At 41.2% G+C, this 14,155-nt stretch overlaps 1 protein-coding gene and 1 long non-coding RNA gene across 3 annotated transcripts in view; one reads left to right on the forward strand and one right to left on the reverse strand.

The window, feature by feature from the left end:
* The window catches only part of LOC123618515 (uncharacterized), a 46,747-nt gene extending 43,338 nt beyond the window's left edge, over positions 1-3,409 (reverse strand). For both annotated transcript variants that reach the window (XR_012500588.1, XR_012500587.1), the window contains exons 1-2: positions 3,354-3,409; positions 3,152-3,219 (exon numbers count right to left, since the gene is read on the reverse strand). This is a non-coding gene — a long non-coding RNA (uncharacterized LOC123618515). The remainder of the gene's footprint in view (positions 1-3,151; positions 3,220-3,353) is intronic.
* Positions 3,410-3,420: 11 nt separating this feature from the next.
* The window catches only part of CSNK2A1 (casein kinase 2 alpha 1), a 49,390-nt gene continuing 38,655 nt past the window's right edge, over positions 3,421-14,155 (forward strand). Inside the window, 2 exon segments of the mRNA XM_074347078.1 lie at positions 3,421-3,559; positions 10,411-10,482. The gene's annotated coding sequence lies outside the window, so the exon portion shown is untranslated.

Genomic DNA, 14,155 nt, shown 5'->3' on the forward strand with positions numbered 1-14,155 from the left:
TTCCAACAAGAGATGGTGTCTATTTCTACTCTCCTTGAATCTGAGCTGGCCATGTGACAGGCTTGGATCAATCAAATGCAGTGAAAGTGATGCTACAGCACTCCCAAGCCTAGGCCTTAAGAGGTCTTGCTGCTTTGGTTCTTTTCCTTTTGGAGGCTATCACGAGGAAGCCTGAGCTAGGCTGCCAAAGAAGCCACATGGAGAAGAACCTAGACACTCAAGCCAACTTCTAGACATATGAATGAGGCCATACAGGACCAGTGAGTATGCCAACTTCCTAACGGACTGTAAATACAGGAGGAAGCCCAGGAAAGACCACGTACAGCAGAAGAGTGGTCCCAGCTGAGACATGTCCAAACTGCCAATCCACACAAATATAAGCAAATAATTTATTGTTGTTTTAAGTCACTTCATTTTTGGGTCATTTGTTAAGCAACAATAGAAAGCTGATATGCTTAGGTGCTTAGTGCAGTGTCTATGGCCCAGGTTGGAATACAAACTCCATCTCTTGTATGTGAACTTGGGCATGTTCTGTATTCTCCCTGAATCTGTTTCCTCATCTGTACAGTGGGATACTTTTAGTTTCTACCCCATCAGGCTGATGTGAGGATTAAATGAGATGATAAATATTCAGTGTGTGACACAGGGCAAGTACTATGAACATTTCAACTGTGGTTGTGTTATTGTTCTTTGAAGGAAGTCTAGCCTGAGAGTCGTGCTATGGGAAGGGGACAGGAAGAGTAAGTATTAAAGATAACTGAGCTGGTATCTGGAGGCTCCATAACTAGTGAAGAGCTTTTTGGAACCAGAGACCTATACCAGGCTGGCCTGTGAGATGTCAGGGGTTGGGTCTCAACTGTGTCCTGCAGAGTAGAAAAGGTTGTATACAAAAAAAAAAGAAAAGAAAAAAAGAAAAGATTGTATATGTGTGCCTAGGGGAGCCTTCTGAATGATGTCATGCATGGAGGCTGGAATTGGGTGGCAGAATGAAGAACTGAGGCTGTAGGAGGGGCTGCGATCATTAGGAAAGGTGTGAGGACTGAGTCTTGGGACTTATCCCCACTCTTTTTAGATAAAATCCCAGACTCCTTACCATGGCCTGAATGCCTTGCCCACCTTACCATATTTCCTACCCTTCTTCTCCTCACTCAAAGTGCTTTAGCCACCCTGGCCTTTCCTCAAACTTATCAAGCTCTTTCCTGCCTCAGGACCTTTGCACTTACTGTTTTTTTCCTCAGAGGGACCTTCCTTCTGAACCACTCAAGCTAAAGTTCTCCCCTCTTTTATTCCTTTTCACAGCTCCTTATCTTTTTCCTTTATAGCACTCATTGCTACCTGAAGTTACTTTGTTATCCACTTGTTTACCTGTGCATTATTTATCAGTTTAGAAGGTGTTTTGAGGGAGGGTATAACTCAGTAATAGAGTGCCTGCTTAGCGTGTACAAGGTCCTGGGTTCAACCCCAGAACCTCCATAATAAATAAATAAACTAACTAAATAAATAAACCTAATTATCCCCACCACGCAAAAAATTAAAAAAAAAATTTTTTAAAGGTGAGTTTCATTAGGAACTAACTGGTATCTGTCTTGCTCATGCCACTTTCCCAGCACCTAGCACACTGTGTGGCTCATGGCAAGTGATTAACAGGTATAAACTGAATAAATGTGAATAAAGATAGTGTGAAAGGAGCCACGAGAGCTAAAAAGACATGGTCCAAAAGCTAAGGGAAGGCATCGTTTCCTGGAAGAGGGCTTCACAGAAACCTTGGAATCACCTTGTCTAACCTCCTCAGTCCACAAGTAGGGAAGCCAAGACCCAAAAAGGAGGAATGACCAGCCTGAGGGCAGCCAGAAAGCCATTTCTGTGGACCTCCAGCCCGCTGGGGCCAATACTACAGACCTGTCTGACAGATGAGGCCCAGGGAAGGTCATGGTCACCTTCCTGAGGCCATCACTATATGTTTGCAGCTGCCACCACCCCCATCTCACAGGGGAGAAGATTGTCTCTTTGGGAGCAGAGGTGCCAGTCAGCCGATAACTGTGAAAGGAGGGCTAGAGAGGGTGGGCAGGCCCATCCCTGGGCCAGGCAGCTATTCTGAGGCAGCTCAAGGATAATAGCTGGTACCAAAATAACCCAGCCTCCTCAACCTTGTTCAAGACCTCACACCTCTGCCCCACCAGAGGTGAGGCTAACACTTGAATTCCTCTCAGTAACACACACAGCAGCTCTTAGTAGGGCCTGCAGGGAATAGGGTGATCATCAGACTCAGCTCTGCCCACTGGGGGCTCACAGTCTGATGGAGGAGGCAGGCTAGGGACCAGTCACGTTGCTGAGTGACGGTGCCAAGATCTGGGAGAACTAAAGGGAGGGAAGATCCCCAGTGGAAAGGATCCCTGAATTAGTTCGATGGACGTACAGAAGTTAGCCACTCCAGGAGGTGCAGTCCCATAAGTAACTGCCAAGGCAAAGGGAGGGAGGCGACACAGATAAGCTCCAGGAACAGTCTGCAGCTTTAGCGAGTGGGAGCATCAGGAAATTGAAATGAGAGGGGCCGAAGAGGCCAGAAAAGGAGCGGCGAGGGATATCCAAATTATGCAGGAACTTAGATGTCAAGAGAAGAGCTTGGGATACCTTGGGTGCACAAAGGAAAAGTCTTGGGAGATCTTTGACCAAGAGGACGTCATAGTAAGTTTTGCAAGGTATAAAGTGCCCTTTAGCTGCCCTGGGGTTGTTGCCGGGGCAAGCGGGTGTGGGGATGGGGGCAGATCGAAGGGAGAAAAAACACTTCATTCTGGATGGGCAGCTCTAGATAGAACTCCTGCAGGAGGCAGGAATTAGGTCTCAGTCTCTAGAAGGCTAGTACTATCACGTTCTCGACTCCTGCGCCACACCATTCCCGGGTCCAAGTTTCGGTCACTTGTTCTGGAACTCGAAGTTTGAGCCAAAAAAAAAAAAAAAAAAAAAAAGTGCTGCTGGCACCCTAACCCTAGACGAGGGGCGCAAGCAGGAGACTTCAACTCCCAAAATGCTTCGCTCTGCAGCCCTGCAGGTCGCGCATGCTACTTTTCAAGAAAGGCGGGCCCCCGGCTCGCAGACTGGTAGGACTCACCAGCTGGGTGAAGTGCGGGAAACCTAGGGACCGCCATCTTACCTTGGGTCGAACCAATTGTACACTTAGTGGGATGTTCGTGTTCTCGCTCTCGTCAGTTCGTACAGGTACTGAAATAAAATGCGCTTAATTACTACAAGTCTCCTTATTATGCTTTACGTTGAGACCTCCTTCCATTTTGTGCCCCAGTCCAGAACTAACCCCCTAGGGATACAATAGGACGTCCCAGCATGGCCGCACTCACCTAGATTCCGCTAGGGGCGGAGTCGGAAGCGGTCCCGCCCCGCCTCCCGGTCGGAGGGGGGTTTCCGCTTCCGGCAGCGGCGGCTGCAGCCTCGCTCTGGTCCCTGCGGCTGGCGGCCGAGCCGTGTGTCTCCTCCTCCGCCGCCGCCATATTGTCTGTGTGAGGAGAGGGGAGAGCGGCTGCCGCCGCTGCCGCTTCCACCACAGGTACCGTGGGAGCTGCCAGGCGAGGTCGTTGTGGGGTGGAGGTGGACCCAGGAGGGGGCAGCGGGGCGCGGCCGCCTCTCAAGCGTCCAGCAGACTCCCTAGAGGCCCTTCACCTTCCCCTTCCCCCCGTCTACACACACACCAGCCGAGGCCCCTGCAGCCCGTCGGGGAGGCCCAGGGCCACCCTCCCAGGGCGGGGAGCGAGGCTTGAGGCAGAGGCTGATGCGAGGATGGAAACTGGCTCTCGGGAGTCCAGCTTATTGCGGGGGAGAGGGCTGGGCTGGGGCGGGGACTAGGGGGCAAGTTGGAGGAGGGGGTCGCCAGAAGGGGAAGGGGACTTGAGGGGTGGGGCCGCTGTGGAGGATGCTGGGGGAGGGTGCCTAGGGGAGTGATGCCTGCTATGTAGACTGGAGTGGACCCTCGCGCGTAGCAGAGCAGCTGGAGTAGGGGCCTTCTAAGGTCCCTCTGGGCGAGGCTGGACTTCCCACCTGCACACTGGGGTGCAAGGTGGAGGGAACCCGGGGCGAGGTCGCTGGGGTAAAGCGGAAGGGGACCACGAAGTGGGGCAGAATGGGTGGAGTTGGAGTCAAGGGTTAGTTGGGAGCCTGGGTGGAAGAGAAGTATGCAGAATGAAAGATTGGCTACGAGTATACATGTTAGTTTGTGACCTTTTGAAGAGTAGGACTTTTATTTTGTTTTTGTTCTTCTGTTGTTGTTTGGTTTTTTGCAGCGTTGGAACATTTCTAGCCTAGGCAGGTGATGGGTGGAGTTTATGTAGATTGTTTTTGGGAAGCAAAGTCAGTATCGGGAGAAGTTGTTTCTTGGCCTTGCTATTGTGGGAAGGAAAGAGTTCTGGAAAGGAGGTGGCACGTTAATTGGGGAAGAGTTGATTACCTTTCAACTGCGAAATTCTATGAGAAAAGGGCTTGAGGAGAGGCAGTGAAAAGAAAACTAGAAAGGGAAGATTTTTCTAAGAGTTGGAAGACCTCGTTCAGTCTAAGGATTGACAGTAAATATCTGGATTCTCAAAAATAAGTGTCATTGTTACTTAGCTTCGTAACCTAACTTCTGTAAACCTCAGTTTTCCTATCTGTAAAATGAGGGTGATAATATTTCCTAGATGATAAGTTTATGATGAGTAAGTAAGATAATGTGTCGAGTGCTCACCTCAGTGCCTGGCAAGTAGTAAGTGCTCGATAGACCTTATCTGCCACTTTTATTAAAGGGGCTAGCTTGTGTCTTTGGGGTTCCTCCATTATAGGTAAAATTTATGGTCAATAATCTGACAGTAGGCAGAGCTTAAGAATATTATATTTATAGTTGTTGCAGTGTTTTTCTTTTGTTGTAAGTCACTTGGTTTAACTGGCTTGGTGGACCTTGGGCTGAAAAACCAGGACCAATACTAATTCTCCCTCATGTCACTTAAAAAGTTCACCTGCAGTTTTACCTGGGCAGGTTTGTCCTTCTGTGACTTTGAAATTCTTGATTTTCATTTGCTATTAGGGAAGGATGTATGACTTGAAGAGAGAATGAATGTATTTGAAGTTTGTTTAGATTGTTTTGTCAACTGATTACAAAATTAGGTCACCCTGGGGCAACTTTTGTTTAAAAAAAAAAAAAAAGAACCAGATATGCCTAGTTATACCCTCTTGTGTGAAATACAGTAGAGAAAAGAAGCACACATTTAAGGGGGAGCAGTTGGTTAGTTTCTGCCTAATGGGTTAGTTGTCTAGCTGGGGAAGAAACAAGTATCAGCTTCTTTTTTTACAATGTATTTTTAGTTCTCCTGTTGCCTAGCCACTCTCTTCCAGGTTGAGTCTTTGATTTTACCATTGTCTCTTATCTCTGAACATACACCTTTACTTCACATACTCTTTTGGAGAAAGGAAAAATTTTCTTTGGGAACTGAGTTTAAAGTCTTACATAGGGTTTGGGTTCATAGTAGGCAGAATGACACCCCGCCCCCAAGATGTCCATACTCTAATCCCCTGTAAATATGTTACATGGTAAAAAAGACATTGCGGTAATTAGGGTTAAGCATCTTGAAATAGGAAGATTATCCTGGATTTTGTGGGTAGGCCCAATCTAATCACATGAGCCCTTAAAAGCAGAGAACTTTCTCCACCTGGGAGTCTAGAGAGATGGGACAGAAGGGGAAATCGGAGAGAATCGAATCATGAAAGGGACTCCATTTGCTGTTGCTAGAGGGGGCCACATGGAAAGCATGAGAAGGAATGCGGGGAGCCTCTAGTAACAAAGACCAGCCCCGACTGACAACCAGCAAGGAAATGGAGACCTCAGTCCTACAACCACCGGAAACTGAATTTGGCCAGCAACCTGAGTGAGCTTGAAAGTGGATTCTTCCCCAGTTTCCAGCAATGAAAACACCTTGATTCTGACCTTGTGAGATCCTAAGCAGAAGACCTAGCCAAGCCCACCCAACTACTGACCTACAGAAACTGTGAGATAATAAATTTCTATTGTTTTAAGCCACTGTGTTTGTGGTTTTATTATGGCAGCAATAGAATGCTAGTATAGATTTTGGTACCAGGAATGGGGAACTAGTACCTAATAAAGTGTTAAGTGGCAGTTAAAGAGGCCAGCAAATTTTTGAGGAGCATGATAGAAAAGGCCTAGAACAGATTGTTAATAGAAATAGTGAGTGCTCAGATGGAAGTGAGGTATGCATTGGAAACTGGAGGAAAGAGGATCTTGGTTACATATTGGCAAATAAGCTTAGAATTATGTCCTGTGGTCATGTGGAAAACAGAACTTATAAATGATGAACTTGGGTATTTAGCTGAGGAGATTTCCAAGTAGAATGTTGAAAGTACAACTTGGTTTATTTGTGAGCATGAGTCTGCAGTGAGCTGTGAAATTCATGTAAAGCCTGCTAAGTTCTTGAGGATTTTATACTAGCAGAAACATTGCCAGCTTGGATTGAAAAAGACAGAGTAGGAAGTTAAAGAGGGCTATTGAAGCCTCCCAAATTCTACTGGTAGGATGCAGGCTAATAAAACTACTCATATGTGGATGTGCTGCATTTTCGTTAAAAAAGAAGAGTGACTCAGAGGGTGGAACCAAGAGCCCAGAGAGATGGAGCTGAAGGCCACAGAAGAGTTTTCCCTGGCTTTGAAATGGAATGGAGTTTGCCTAGATTTTGAAACTGCTTTGGACCGATGGATCTGCTTTCTCTTAAATTTTCCCCATTTGAACTGGAATGTCTATAAGTATTGCCCTATGCCTATCCCACCATTGTATGTTGGGAGCAGATAACTTGTTTTTTTAGGAATTGTGCCCCAGGATTCTGAATGTATTCTTCCCAGAACCTCACCCACACCTGATGTAGGTGGTGAAATTTGAGACTTTTGAATTGATGAGTTATAGGTGAGATTTTGGACTTGGGAGTTGATGCTGTAATGGAATGAGACCTTAGGATGGAATGGATGTATTTTGCATTTGGGAGAGAGAGCAGTCTTTGGAACCCATAGGGTGGGCTATGTTAGGTGGAATGAACACCCCTAAAGGTGTCTGTACCCTAATCTCTGGAACCTGAATTTGTTACTGTTATGTGGCAAAAGGGACTTTGAAGATGTAACTGTGGTATCCTAAGATAGGAAGATTATCTTGGATTTCCTAGTAGATCCAGTCTATTCACCTGAAAGCAGAGAACTTTATCCAGCTGGAGCTAGAGAAATCTGAAGCACAAGAAGGACTCAACCTGCCATTACTGGAGGGGGCCACATGGAAAGCACAAGAAGGAATGTGGACAGCCCCAGCTGACTGTCAGCAAGGAAATGGGGACCTCAGTCCTGCATCCACAAGGATCTACATTTAGCCAACAATCTGAGCTTGAAGTCAGATACCCCACCCTGCCACTGAATTCCCATCAGTGAACATAGCCCTATGGACACCTTGATTTTTGGCCTTGCGACCCTAAGCAGAGGATCCAGCCAAGTCTACCTCACTTCTGGCCTATAGAAACTGTGAGATAATATATTGTTTTATGTTTGTGATAGTTTGTTACAGCAACAATAGAAAACTAATTAGAAGGGTTTTGCTCATTTTATTTAAGAATCTTTGGGGGTTTCTTTTCTAGAGAACAAAGGGAGCCAAGATTATTCTGTAAAGTAATTTGGTCCTGGAAGACTTCACAGAATAATAGTGTTGAGTGGAACCTACACTTCTTCTTAGATGTATAAACATCCTGTTAGTGTCATTAGATGCAATTTGAAGGGGCTAGATGGCCAGCTTGGTAAAATGTAGATTCTAGAGTGCTAGGCCATTTTGGTAGAACTTCTATAAATTGGTGATTCTTCCATGCCTATAATAAACATCTTGGATAATTTCTTTATTTATTTTTATTGGCTGAATAAAACATTGAATTTGTGACAACTCTTAAAACTCTTTAAAGACTTTTTTTTCCTGTTTTTTAGAAGAGATGGAAGTGATTATTTTATAAATTTATAGCCACCTATATTTAGTAGCCTGTCTTTTTACACCTCCCACCCCAACCCAAAGTTGTTCTAAGGTCTTTTCCCTATGTCTTTGTCATTTGAGGTTAATAATAAGATTTGGGAATCATAACTGCAGAGTGGAGCTTTTTGTTGTTCAACAACATGCTGTTGATTAGAATTCGTAAAATATGGACTCTTAACTTTAGTGAAGGGGGCTAAAGAGGATGGAGGAAATAAAGACAGTTTCTTTTTGAGTTAGTTACCTGAATACAAAATTAGAGCATTTCAGGATGTGAAGGACTTTTGTGATTATCTGTTTGACTTCTAGGTTTAGAGTAAAGGAAATTGGGCCACATGAAGTTTAAGTGGCTAAACCAAGTATCTCAGCCCTACAGCTGGCCTAGAATCCTGGCTCAGGCAATGGAGATTCATGGCTTTTGAAATGTATTCCCTATGTACCCGTGCCTTGTCCTTTTCCTAGGTTGTACCTTGGATAGGTCATCTCTCTGTGCCTCAGTTTCCTCATGGGGTCATTGTGAGGATTAATCGAGATAATGCATGAAACACATTTAGCATAGTACCTAACACAGTAAGTACCCAAAAGTTGTTAACTATTATGATAATTGTTTTGACAACTGTATGACAACTTTTGCATTAATATTGTAGTACAATTTGCACAAGTTCAGAAACTGAGAATGGTATGATTTGACATTGGATTAGGTAAGGAATTGACATTTTAAGGTAATAATAATGCTTGGGATACTTGATTTAAAATGAGAAACTGAATTTGATCCTTGGTCTGTCACAATTCATTGGGTGACCTGGGCCAAATTTGTTTCTCAAGAGTGTTAGTGTGTTCATATACCTAAATTTCTTTGAACTCATAAGACGGATAATTTCAAAAGTAGTACTGTTATCATTTAGTTGTTTCTTAATAGAAATCTAGGCCAGCTAGCTTTTCAAATGAAGAAAGTCCTCTAGGATTATTAAGAGAAGGAACTGCTGTCATTTTAATGAAAGATATATTTACATTGGGTTATAGACAACTGATAGTTTTTCTTAAATATTTGGTATGCTCCAGAGTAGATTTCAGGTGATATAGTTGTTGACCAAACACACTTTTTTCCTTCACATTACAGAAATCAAGGATTGAGTCTTTTTTAAGTTTAAGGTAAAAGAATTTACAGTATCATGCTAGGAGTGATGTTTCACTGGTTTCTACAAAGTGTGTATCTTTCAGCCTTAGACATAAGAAACCTGCTAAGCAACAGTTACTATGGTGGGTATAAGCTTTTTTTACATTAGTAATAATAGTGTTTTCTTATATAGAAAATACTTTGTTATCTAAAGTGAAGGTTTTAGTATTAAATACAAGGTACACTTCAAATAATTTTTTATAATTTTATATGTGTCACATCGTAAATGCCCTTATATTGGGCACTTTGTTCTTTTTACACTTTCTGGTCTTGTGGATTTTTCTGACAAGTTTTTATTAGCTGAAACATTTTAATCTGCTTGGAAAAGTGAACACTTGAAATTTTTCTAAAGTTATGACTAATGCACTAACGGGCATTTCTCAGTTTAGCTACCTTACTAATGTTCTGTAAATTTTAAGAAAGCAACCTTGTTAAAAATAAATGGGTAGATTATTTTCCTAAAAATTTAATTATGTCATATCAGAGAGTACAAAATAGCCATTTTGGGCTATTGAATTTATAAACAGTGTTACTCATTCAATAAGCCCTTTGAGTGCCTGCTACGTTTCAGGTAGATGCTGTGCTAAAGATCTCTAGATTGTCCCTGACCTCAAGCTTACAGTTGAGTGATACTTTGTAATAATGCATATATCATTCCACAACTTAGTAGCTTTCTGAGGTGTTTCTTACAAAAACTCCCATTGGCTTTGTACCTTACGTATAGTTTCTGAAACAGCTACAGAAATGTAATAGGGGATGAATTGAGAATTTCTCATTCCTAATGGAATTCTTGAACTGAGATTGCTGGTGGCGGGGATGGTTGGGGAAAGAAGGCAGCAGGAGAGTTGGAAAGAGCTCTCTACCTTTGGAATGAGAGACCAAGTTTGAGGAAGTTTACTTAACTTCTCCCAAGCCTGGATTTTGTCATCTCTCCAATTGGGATAACTACCTTGGGCAACTTACTTATTAGCCTTTTGTGTGTTCGTTCATCTGTAAAATGGGAATCAGTACTTACCTTAGAACGTTCTTGTAAGGATTAATGACTAAAGCATCACATAATGTTATCTAAGGGTTACTGTGAGGATTAAAGGAGATAATTTATAAAATGCCAAGTGCTTTTCCCTTCCCTTTTAGTGAAGACTGTGTTCATTGCCAATGCTGTTAGTCTTTACTCTATTTTCTTTTTTTCTGCTACCAGGAGTTCTTATTTTTTAATGAGGCCTTCTGACCTGTACTTCCTGTTTCTGGTGTGGCCTGCTGAGTTGGTAAGGTACTGAATTGCTGCCACTTAGGGTTGGGTCAGTATGTAACTTGTGCCCAGTGTAGATTGCCTCAGTTATTCATCTATGGTGTACATTGCCAGAGTGATTATCTAGCCTTAGTGAATCTAGGGTTCTCTTGCTTCTGAATAGAGAAGTGAATCTTCCCATCTCTGACTCTGGGAAAGTTCAAGGTTTGTTCACCTATAGACTTGTGACCTGGGATCAGAGTTCTTATTCCCAGTGGTTCTTTGATCACAGCTTGGGGATTAACTTGTGTATTGTGTGTTAGGAATAAGTTTGGAGGAGAACTTCCTGTATTAACATCTTCTCTGTGTCCTGTTGTCTCAAGTAATCCACTAACTTTCTTAGCTTTCTTTCCCCTGTATTCTTAAATCATACACTCCTTAAGCAGAACAGGAACCTGTCTTTATCAGTATTTCACAGCGCTCTGTGTATTTATGACTCTCTGTAGAATGACTTCATATAGCCATCTGCCTTGGACTCTTCCATCTTTTCAAACCTGATTTTGTATACCATTTTGGCCTCGTGGCCACCCCATTCAGATAAGAGAATAATGACAACTCCAGATTGTTGAAACCTCCAACACTCACCCCTTACCTAGCCTCTAGATTTAAAGCAACCCATTTCATTGTAGTATTTATGGTAGGTTATTGTTGAATCAGTGTGCAGAATTGGAGAAACAGTGTTGAATTAGTGAAAATAATCTACTTAGGCTTTGAAACCCAAACAGACTTAGGTTCAAACCTGGACTGTGCCACTTAGTAATCCTATGACTTTTGGCAGGTCATTTAACCTCTGAACCTATGTTTATTTCTAAAATGAATATAAATCTCATACTATGGTTTATAAGAAGCATTCAAATAATAGTTATTACATACATAGATGCTGGATTGTACTTTAGATTACTCTAGGTCTCAAATGAAATTTCCTGTCTTATGGTTCCAGAGAGTTGTGGCTAATGGAATGAAGTTTCAGATTGTGACTTCATTTTGTTTGTGTTGCCTGATAAAAAGATACACAGATGATAATTTCTTTGCCCATAATTTATTTTATTTTGTATTACTGGAGGCAATACTGTACTTCAAACTTCTGTCAAGTATTTGAGATAAAACTGTGTTAATCCAAATCAAACTGCTTGGGTTTTCTTATAATACTTACCTTCATTGAAACACTTCCCACTGTTGCTATGTTATTTGTGTAACACTGACACTTTGATTCCTTTTCTGGCTTAAAGGTGGAGAAATGAAATTCACACAGAGGGCCCAAATGCTAATGTTTTTTGTTATTCCATACTTGCTAGTTTGTTTTATCGAAATGCTTGAGTGTACCGCCTGTTAAACAAGAATCTTGTAAATTTTGTACATGGAAATAAAAATAGAAGGCCCAGTGATACATTAGAATTATAATGTCTTAAAAATCCTGTGGGTTTGTGCAGGCAGTAACTTGATAACTTCATGAGTTATCAGGTATTATTATGAATATTTATATTCTGAATTTAGACCCTTAACAGGACCAGAAAAAACTTATATTATTGGTTTTGAACAGATAGTTTTCTTGCTTCTTCAGTGTGTACTTGGAATGTTGGGTTTTGAAGGTTGGATTGGGTATGGGGGACTATCAAGGAGCTAATTGTTAACCTTTTTGACCTGTATATTTTTCCCCAATTAAAAAAACAAAAACAAAAACAAAAACACCATTACTATATGGCATTAATTTGATAGATGAGAGAGAGTATTGCTGGCCGTGATTACCACCTGAAGTTGAGACCAGAAGGGAGAATCATTGTAAAGTGGACGAAAAAAGATAACTTCATTTAATCTTACATTCATTTACACCATTAACTTGTTTTCTCTTAGCTTATTCTTTTAAGCTAGGGTTAGGAGGTTTAGTTTGTGTTTGTTTGTTTGTTTGTTTGTTTTTGTGCCAGTGACCTCCAAATAGATGATCTCCCAGGAGAAATGGTTGCTTATTAATGGTGTATCTGTACTATACTTGAAAGCTGTAAAAGGTGATTGCCTGTCTAATGCGAGTTATGAAATAGTTTTCTCAGCCTACTGCATGGATTTTGACTGTTCAACTCCAGTTTTCTTTAGGTTATTTAAATCAGAATTTTCCAGCCATTGTATTATATCAGGGGGAGTTACAGAGCAACTGAGAAACTGGTCCTCTAAGCCAATGACCTTAGTTCCAAAAGTCTTGATCATTTACTTCCGTGTGCCATACAAATACTGTTTTCTCTTTGGTTTTGACTTTTTAAAAGGCTGTAAGCACTAATTTAGAAAGTTCAGTAATTGAGTATCTTTTAACAGTTTTAAGATTCAAGAGACTGCCAATTTTAAAATAATCTTGACTTTAGAAAAGACCATTTTTAAATTTATCTCTTTTGACTGTCAAGTAATTCTCTTTCCACATATAATTCAAGGGATATACTTTAAAATGTTTAGATTCTAAATGATTAAAGTTTGGACACTTGTAAAGAAATTTGAGTTGTTATATTTTTAAGCAGTATTGTGAAGCAAAAATAAAGTTCCCTTGTATAAAACTGCTGTCGTTACCCAACTGATTCTGAATGCCACTGTATCTTTTCTGAAGCTGACATTTTGTTAATCATTCATCAAGCGTGGGTCTCATGCTGGAACATAAATGGAAGCCTAGGATACATTTTCTTCCTCTCTTCCTTCAGGAAAGAATGGGATATACTTAACTTGAGAAATTTTAATTGTTTAATATTTACGTAAATTATCAAGTTAACCTTTTAAAATTGATATTTTGCAATGTTGAAAGTGTACCTTTCCTTTTGTCTCACTTGGAGATTCTTAATTCTTCAGGGGTTTACAGATTACCCCAAGCCTGTAATGAAAGCTACAGACCTGTTCTTCAAAAAATGTACCTGCACATGTTACTTTGTATATACTTTAGGGGGTTCATGGATCTCTAATCTTATTGATGAACTCCATTTTGAAATAATTTGTATAATCCAAATAATAGTTTTCCCTTTTTATTATTTTTAATACAGTAATATTTGCATGATTTATCATTTGTCACAGTATTCTTTCAACAAGTATTTCTGAACCACCTTCTATATACTAGCTTCTGTGATAGACTCCTGAGGATGCAAAGCCACTATTCTCTGCCCTTGGAGCTTTGTTTAGTTAGGGCAACAAATACGTAAACAACACAGTGACAGTACTTGAAGGAGGAGGTAAGCAAAGTGTGCTGTTGAAGTACAGGGGAGAGGTCTTGACCATTAGAAATTTTTGGTAAATCTGTCGTAGGTTCTGTATTTCTTAATTGGCAAAAATTACCTTGTGAAACTCTAAGGTTTGTTTTTTTTTTTAAGTTCTGATTGGGCTAGTAATGGAAACTAAATCAAGGAGCAAATGGTCTTAAATTGATAGCTTTAATGTACTTGCTGTTGTATCTGATAATGCTGAACATTTTCTTTGCCCATATTTTTCCCTAGTTACCTTTTTAAAATACGTAGTTTTTAAGTTGTATATTTATACATTTATATATTTAGTATAGAACAGGAATTGCTAACTGAAATTACTGCAGGAGTTGGGCCGGTAAAATAAATGCATAGAGCTGTCTGGGTTTACCTGTGTCATCTCCACTGGGTTGATCAGCAGATCCAAGTGAATTTGTCAGTGCAGGAATGCA

The sequence above is a fragment of the Camelus bactrianus genome, chromosome 19, assembly GCF_048773025.1.
Source record: "Camelus bactrianus isolate YW-2024 breed Bactrian camel chromosome 19, ASM4877302v1, whole genome shotgun sequence".
In the NCBI taxonomy this organism is placed as follows: domain Eukaryota; kingdom Metazoa; phylum Chordata; class Mammalia; order Artiodactyla; family Camelidae; genus Camelus; species Camelus bactrianus.